This window comes from Pelecanus crispus, chromosome 7, assembly GCF_030463565.1.
Source record: "Pelecanus crispus isolate bPelCri1 chromosome 7, bPelCri1.pri, whole genome shotgun sequence".
Classification (NCBI taxonomy): Eukaryota; Metazoa; Chordata; class Aves; order Pelecaniformes; family Pelecanidae; genus Pelecanus; species Pelecanus crispus.
Genome location: NC_134649.1, coordinates 22,942,960 through 22,951,418, shown reverse-complemented (window position 1 = coordinate 22,951,418; position 8,459 = coordinate 22,942,960).

Genomic DNA, 8,459 nt, shown 5'->3' with positions numbered 1-8,459 from the left:
ATCACTAAACCCCCCAGGGCTGCTCGGTGGCTCTGAGGGGATGAGTAGCAGACAGATGACCGAGCCGGCAGCTTTGCTCCAGGCTGCTGCTTGTACAGCTGGTGTTCACCAGGGACCATGATGGATATAAGACACCAGCTTCAAAGAGATTCCCCAAATCTCTTGGCCCTGAAGGCAGCCCCATCTCTGGACAGACAAGTGGCACTTGCCACCATGGTCACACTGCCCCATGGCCTGATGCTTCACTGGATATCAAGCCCACAGCCAGGTTTTGGGTCCCCTCCAGGGATTCCATCTACATGAGGACATGAGACCTTGGGACCTTCACCTCCCTTCCCAGAGGACCAAAACTCAGCTAGCAGATCCCCCCACTCCAGCATTTGGCCCATATCAGGGTGCCAACACCATCCCACTCGCCACCAACACAGGCTCCAGCAGAGGAAGGATGGACCCCACCAGCCCCAGGTGAGTATCCAACTCAGACAGACTCCAGACCCCATCCTCAGCCCACCCAGCATATGACCCAGCCTCAAAGGCATCGACTCTCCAGCCATCCCTTGGTTTTGCCTGTGCGGGGAAGCAGCTCTGACCTCACCTCCCAGGAATGTAGCACTCTGTAAAAAGGTAGAAAAAGCCTGTAAAGTTCATGGCAGTGCACACACACATCTGCAAGCTTCTTTCCCCTCCTGTGGGGTCACCGAAGGCTGCCAGGACTTGGAAGTTTGGGCTGGGGTTTAGGCAGATAAAGCGAGCCATACCAGCCCTAGCATGGGGCAGCATCCCTCTGGGGATGCTGTTTCCCCTGCCAATCAGCATTTGGATGAAGGACCAGCTCCAAAAGCCACCGTGGGATTGCCTGTGCCCCTCTCACCTCCCCATGGGGTCACCCGAAGAAGGGCAACCAGCAGAAAGCAAGATTTACCTACCCACAAGGTCAGCAGCATTGCCCCATATGACCCACCGCCAAACAAGCCAGCAGACACTACCTTGCCAATGCCCTGACTTTCAGCTGCCCGGGGACATAGCGGTCGCAGAAAAGCAGGAAGGAAAGGAGAGAAATGCCCAGTGAGAGGCACGTACAGCCATCAGGGTGCCCTGCCAGGCAAGCCGCAGCCTGAATCCACACCAGGCAACAACATCACGAGACCAAGCTGACAAGCTCCCTGGGTGGTGTGTCAGCTCCCCTTCCAGCACATCCTTGCTCGGAGTATCGTGCATACCCAGACCCCAGGACTTTGCTGCCCATCTCTAGTTGGGTATGGGACCAAGGTGGATCAACACTGTCCCAGCACCAGGTGATCTTCAAATCTTCCAGCCCACTCATCTTCATGAGATGTATGCTGTCCTGCTCCAGGGCAAGGTTCCCTTCTTATGGTCTACCAAGCATAGTGGCAACATCTTGGTCGCCATCCATGAATGATCTGGAAAATTAGGAGGTGCTTCAGAGCCTCCAACCCATCTGCTGGACACCACCAGGCAAGCCATGGCAGCACAAGGCCAGATGAGTGATGGTGTGACATGGGGATGTTCAAGGCTAGACCCCAATGGGTCTCTTATTGCCCTGGCCAACAGGGCTGATGCTGTGCTGGAGGAGAGACTTCACTGTGGATAGGCATTTCAGCTGGCGAGAAGCATGCGATGAGGGTCTTCAGCCTCACTGTGGCATGGGGAAGAGTTAACCCCCCATTCCTGCCCAGGCTGCAAATCCCGGTGTCCCGGAAGAAGAGAGACAGGTATGCCAGAACTTCAGCGGGATCAGCATCCCCAGCCAGGGCAAGGCTACCACTCTCCACCCTGCTCAGCGGGTGCTGGCTCCTCTGTCCGAGGCTGAGCCAGGAGCTTGCTGGCTTTGCAGCCCCTCCGTGCCCTGCGTTTCCCAGAAACCTGATCTCTTTGCTCCTCTGCATAACCTCTGCCGAAACAGGCTGGGCCTTTGATCGCAGCAGCCTCGCCCAAGATTGATGGGTTCAATAAAGCTCCTTCATATTCTTCATTTCCCACTATCCATCACTCTCTAGGGAGCTTTTGCATCCCACCACTACGAATTAAACTGGGGGGGAAGAGAAGATGGGAGCCATGAGGGAATTACCCCCCCTTCCCTCCTCCCATCCAGCCTAATGGTGATGCCTTGTGTACAGCTTTTAATAAAAATGATAAAGATCTCATTTCACAATTGTTCAGGGAGCCCTTGGGCCGAGGGGGGTGGGGGGGAGGGAGGAGGAGAAGAGTTGTTTAAGCAAGATCTTCTCTAATTCAATTGCCATTCAAAGCCACTCTGGTGGCTGCTGGGCTGGTCCCTGCGAAGCCAGGTAACATGGAGATGGCTTCAGAGGACATCAGCAAAGAGAAGAGCTGGTGACCCAGCTCATGAGACACTCATTCTCAAAGGTGGATTTAGCAGCTTCAGCCAATGCTTGGAGAGGCAAAGCCTAGTCTTACGTCAGCACAAGCTGAGCCAGCTGACTTCAGTCCCTAAAGTCCACCAAACTCAGTGTCCCAGCTCCAAAATGAGATGCAAAAGGTTGGTTTGCAGACACTTGTGCTCAGCTGGGAAGGGCAAGGGGACAGTCAGTCTCATCCCTTCCCTCCACGGGTGACTTTGGAGCCCTCCAAGCACCAAAGATGCCCTGGCCAGCCCTTTCCCAGAGCTTTTTGAAGACTTTGATCAACTTTCTGGAAAAGCAGAGCTTTTTTCAGTGTGAAGATCTCATGTGGTCTCCAAGGTCCCCAAACACAAGTGCTTAGGAGCCCACACACACCCCAGACCATCCAGCTGGAGGCTGGGAGTGCTGGGAAGTCACTGCCCACTCTTCCCCCGGGGACAGGCTCAGCCCCAGGGGACTGAGGATGCTGAACTCATTGCACTGGTGAGCTGAAGCGGGAAGCCCAGCGGCTGGTGAACTTGCTGTACCCCAGCCCACAGCTCTCCCCATCCCCTTGGGGAAGCCCCGACCTGGGGCAGGGAAAGGTCCAGAGGAAGTTTTTCATCCCCTCCAGCCATCCCGCTCCGACAGTGTTTTCCTCCCTCCTCCCAGCTCAGACATAGTGAGGCCAGTTCTCATCTGAATCAACCCACTTCTCTCCCAAATCCCTCCAACACCCTGACCTCCACCACCCTGGTGAGAGCCCGGGAGCCTCACCAGCTCTTCACAAATCTTTTCCTCTGCAAAGCTGGAGCCTGCAGGTAATAAATCAACCGCAGAGATCATAAACACATCAGCAAGCCAAAGGAAAAGCCCCTTTTGGATTTTAAAAGCAAAGGCAGCTTAAACATTTAAGCCAAGGAGGCTGTTTAAGGTTCTTTTGAGGTTCCTGACCCCCCTCCTTTGTTACAAAGCAAAAGCAGCAGCACCTGCTGCACACAAAGTACACCACCCCCCCCCACCCACCCCACCCACCCCCCCAGGCCCCGCAAGCCAGAGAAGGCAGAAAGTCAGGAATTTGCAGAATTGCACCGAAACCTGCTGACTAAGTCATACATCAGCACGGAAAGCAGTGCTGGGGGTGTTCAGGGCAGAGCACCCCATAATCTCTGCTCCTCTGATGTTGGGGGGGAGCAAGTATCTTCCAGGAAAAGCTCTCCCTGGGATTGCTTCCCAAGAAGGAGGTGAAATCCCTCCTTAAGTGCAGAGTTTGGATTTTTTGGGGCTTCTGCACCCCCAGAGCAGGATTTGCCCCACCATAAGCAAACAGGTTGCAGACTGAAGATCACAATTGCAAGCTGGAGCAATCAGCTCTGCAGGTTCATTAAGTTGGCTTCCCCTGTGACGCCAAGTTTGCAAGAAGTGACAGCAAAAAGAGGGGGAAAAAGAGGAAAGCAAACAAAAAAAGTTACCTTCTTCCAACCAGCGACCTCCTTGCAAGGCACCCAGAGGCTTGGCTTGATGGGTGTCTTGGGAGAAGCGTGGCCTTGCTAAGCAGGGTCTAAAGCATCCACTTGCAGGAGCCCGGCACAGATGCAGCCATGCAAGCTTAAAGACAAAGTTCAGAGCACCGGCAAGCAAGCAGAGGCTCGCGGTGGCTCAGGGAACTTTATCCCCTCCATCGCCAGGAGGCCTTGGCTGGGGGCCACCCTGGGGTTTAGAAAATTAAAAACAACCAACCCCGTGCTCTGTTCTCCCTTTGATTAGGCAGAGCTTTTCAGGAGAGGAGGCAGCTTGACCCAGCCCCCTTCTTCCCCAGCTCTCTGCCAATTCAACTAGGTTTTAGCTGCTCCCTCCACAGCCCTGTGCCAAGATTTAGGGGTAAGCCCAGGGACAGAGATGCTGCTGTGTCCCCCCCCAGAGGATGGAAACATCCCTGCTTCCTCCTGGGGTAAATCAAAGGGCCAGTTCCTCCCTGGTGTAAATCAGTTCAGCCCAATCCTTTGCCAAAATCTTGCACATTTATTTTGTTTTTCTCCCCTCCCAGTGCAACTTGGGAGGGGTGGGAAGAGTGAAGGAAAGCTTTGGTGCAAGCTTGGGGACAAGCGTCCCTGGCATGGGGACACCACCACCAGAGCATCCTCCCCACAGGCCCTCCAAGATGACCAGATCCCTCCCAGGGCTCACACAGCAAGTGCCGTGGCTGCAGAGTGACAGTCCCACATCAGTGAGAAACAGTCTGGAGGAGGTGGGAAAGGGATGCAAAACATCTTGGGGTGCAAAGTGGGGAATGCTTTGCCCCAGGGGGGAGGGCAGGAGTAACCAGCCCTGGTCGGTGCAGGCAGCTGGGAGGAGCAGGCAGCTTTGCCCCACTGCCCCATCTGCTCCTGGGCCAACACATCCTCCCCACCAGCTACACTGAGTCCAGGAGACAGCAGCTTACAAAAAAAATAATATAATTTGGACAAATACACACATGTGACAGCAAGTGAAGCAAAGGAAGATTAATCAAGGTTGAAAATTTAGCTTAATTTTTAGCCAAAACCTTGTGGCAATGATGAACAAAATGACCCGAAGGCTTTTTTCCCCTCCCTGTTCTTTTTTTTTTTTTTATTCAGAAATGCTGCTATCAGTTCCCAAAGGTGCTTCCTGGGAGAGCTGAGGGACTGCGAAAGGGCTAGCAGAGAGGGGATGAGGCTGAAATTCAGAGTCACAGGGGGTTCCCCCCCCCCCCCCCAAAAAAAAAGATATTCCAGTGATGACCATCCTGATCTTAGCAAAGTGATGGTCATATAGATGCACAACAGCCCTGGAAGGCTTTGTCGCCACCAGAACGTCTCAAGGCACTCTAATGCCCTGCAAAAAGTTGGTATTCCAGCAGTTTGACATTTTCTTCCCAACAGGCATTTTTAAGTAACCATCCACAAGCCTTGAATGGGCAGCTCTCACCCAGGCTCTGACAGCACACCTCGCCAAGGTTTGCTGCCCTCTTCCCAGGCAGCCAGGGTACAGGCAGCAGGGACCAGGCTGGGAAGATCCCTGCAAGGTCCAGGTGAACCAGAAGCTCAGTGGCATCTCCAGATGCTGCTGCTGCTTGCACTGGATAAGCATGGAGATGGGATGGCTTTTCCTGCTCCTCATACCTCTCCCAGTCCTGAGCAGCAGCTGCATGGTGCAGAGACCCTCTGACACAACAAGGCCCTCACTACATGCATCCTTGACCTCTGCCCTGCCTAAGGTCTCTCCCAAATCCCTTCTCTGCTCCTGCAAAAATGTCCTGTCCTTGTATGCATTGATGCTCTGACCGTGTTTTATCTTCTAACACTGGATAAGGTGCTGGAGCCGGGGAATGGACATTCAGGTGCAACCCAGCAGCCACGAGCAAATGACCATAGCCATGGGGACCCTTTCCCTTAGAGACAGGACTCTTACATGGAAGGACAGCAGAAACCCACCTTTGGCCAAAACACCCAGCTCTCATCGCTATTACACAGCTTTCCAGACCCAAAGCTTGAGCTCATTACACAGGCAGAGATCCAGCTAAAGGCCACCTTTCATTTTACAGAACAAAAATCCACAGGCTGCCAAAATAAATAGACCTCACACTGTCCTATGAATCAACCTCATTCCCAACAGAGCCATGGAAATTGGTATTTAGTTTTGGGAGGGCAAGAGGGTCTCAGGCCCAGTTTTGGCTGTGCCCGGTGCCACGTTAGCATGATGGAGATGGCACCTCCAGACCTGCTGCACACACACCTCTGGTACAGCTGGGAAAATGCTGCATGAATGAACTGTGCCTTAGATTAGATCATAGGAAAATTAGTCTTTGATGATGCTGTCATTAGCAGTAGCTCTGTAATGTGTTTGCACAAGGGCAGGAAGGAAATTAAGCAGGCTAGTTAAGGATGAAATAGTTCCCATTTCCCTGCATTAGAGCCTGGCAGGGTTTTAATTGAGGCAGAGGGAACTTTCAGAAGCACTTGGGAGCTGAAGACCAGGGTGTGATCCTTCACACAGACACCAGTTTGATCACCATTATTCCTCTTGCTGCTGCGCCCCAGGAAGCAGAGCCTGGCTCAGTGGCACAGGGTCCCCACCATCGTATGAGGGTGGAAGCAGGGGCAGCAGCAAGTCCCATCTGCACAGATAAGCACGACAGTGACATCTCCATAGGGGACTAGCAGCTCAGATTGCCATGACTTTGTAAGTGAAACAACTCTGAACAGTACCACGCACTCAATTCAAGCCATCCCTGGGTTCTCGGCTGCAAGAAACCATCTTGTTCACATGCACCTCTGCTTTGGGAGCACTAAATGGTCTCCAGCCATCAGGGGAAAGAACCACCAAGCCCTCCAACAACATTAGAAACATTTATGCTCTCAGCCCTCTTAAGGAAGCAATTCAGCCGTCAGCATATCAGAGCACCCTGGAGACATCAACATTCTTCCCAACAGGCCTGATTGGCAGAGGAATGACCCTCCAACTCCATTTTACCAGCTCAAGCTTCACACAACACAGATCACCCTTTTCTGCTTTAAGCCCAACTCTGTGCCCAAAAACCCCTGAATTGTGGCCCATTTCCCTCCTGTCTTCATCCTGACCTCCACAGCATCCTCACCACAGCAGGAGGTTAAATACATCAGCCAAGGCTGTGTTCAGGATTGGTTCTTCAAGGCAAGACTCCTACCTGTACTTTTCTTTCCCCAAATAGAAACTGAGGAAGGACCAGGATACACAATCAACCTCCCTGGAAGCATCAGGAAGGTACGGAAGACCAGGATTTATTTTTAGTGAGTCCATACATGGCCCATGCACCCTGTTAAAGGGATTCTTGGAGGCAGTGATTTCAGTACAGGTCTTGGCTGGCTGCCTTGCAGATCCCTGGGCTGCTCCCATACTAGACAGACAAACAGAAAGAGACTTATGTCCCAGACTTATGTCAGATGCTGTTTTATCCCCCAACCCACCCACCCCTCCCCCTCAAGGATAACCTTGTTGTTTCAAGCTTGCATGAGCATGAAGAGACTGGAATGTGGCTTTTTATATGGAGCATGGAGCTGTCTTAGAGAATGGCCATCTGCTAGCCCGGCTCCAGCTCACATTTCACTGGAAACATCCTGAAAGCTGTGGGAACATGCTATTCTCAGCAGCAATGGGGGAATGAGATATGACAGGGCAGGGGGGTCCTGGCCAGGATCAGACTGTGCTGTTCCATCTCCTGCCCACCCCAGACCATCAACTGCCTTGATGTCAGTCCCAAAATATCCATGGTGGGACTAACCTCTGGATGCTCAGCTGGCTTGGCAGCAGGTTTAGCAGGCAGGGAGCTCAGCTCCAGTTGCACCAGCCAGAATCACACACTCCTGTGCAGGAAAGAGCAGCACATGTAACACGAGCTGGAAGAGAACAGACCTGGACCAAAACCCCTTTGCAGCCAGCTTTGACTCATGACATCACCCCTGAAAGGCTCCTGACCTACATGCAGGCACCCCACCAGCCCCAATTTCCCTTCTGCAGCCCAACTGTGACTCTCAGGGCATTCCCAGCCCTTGCTGCAGCAACAAGATCCCAGCTCTGGGTTGATACCTTGGTGCCCAAAGCCTAGCCAGCTCCTGGGCAGACTGTAAATGCACATCTCCAAGCTGTGCATGCAAAGAACCATTTCAACTTCTTGTTTTGTAGAGACACTTTAAGTCATGAGGCAGTTTTTGCCTTAGGCTTGCCTGCAAAGTTACCAGGCGTTAGGATTAGGTGGGCAAATGCCCCCTATCCCTTTCGGGAGCTGATCTAACAGCCAAGCACTGCTCCCCAGGCTCATTCCATTTCCTGTCCCCTCTCCCCCCTGGCACTGCCCGCCCCCCTCCCCCCTGCCCCCCCGGCTTGCCTGACCCCATGGGGAGTCACTTCCACAAGCAAACCCAGCTAAAAACTTGCCTTAGAGACAACCCAAAAAGCAGCTGCAGGCTTGGCTGCCCAGTCCCATCAGCAGGGGATCCAGCAAACAGCCTGTGGGTGCAGGAGGAGCAGGACAGTCCCACGGGGGTCAGCAACACACAGCTTGCACCACCCTCTGCACCAGCATCTCCTGGAGGCTCT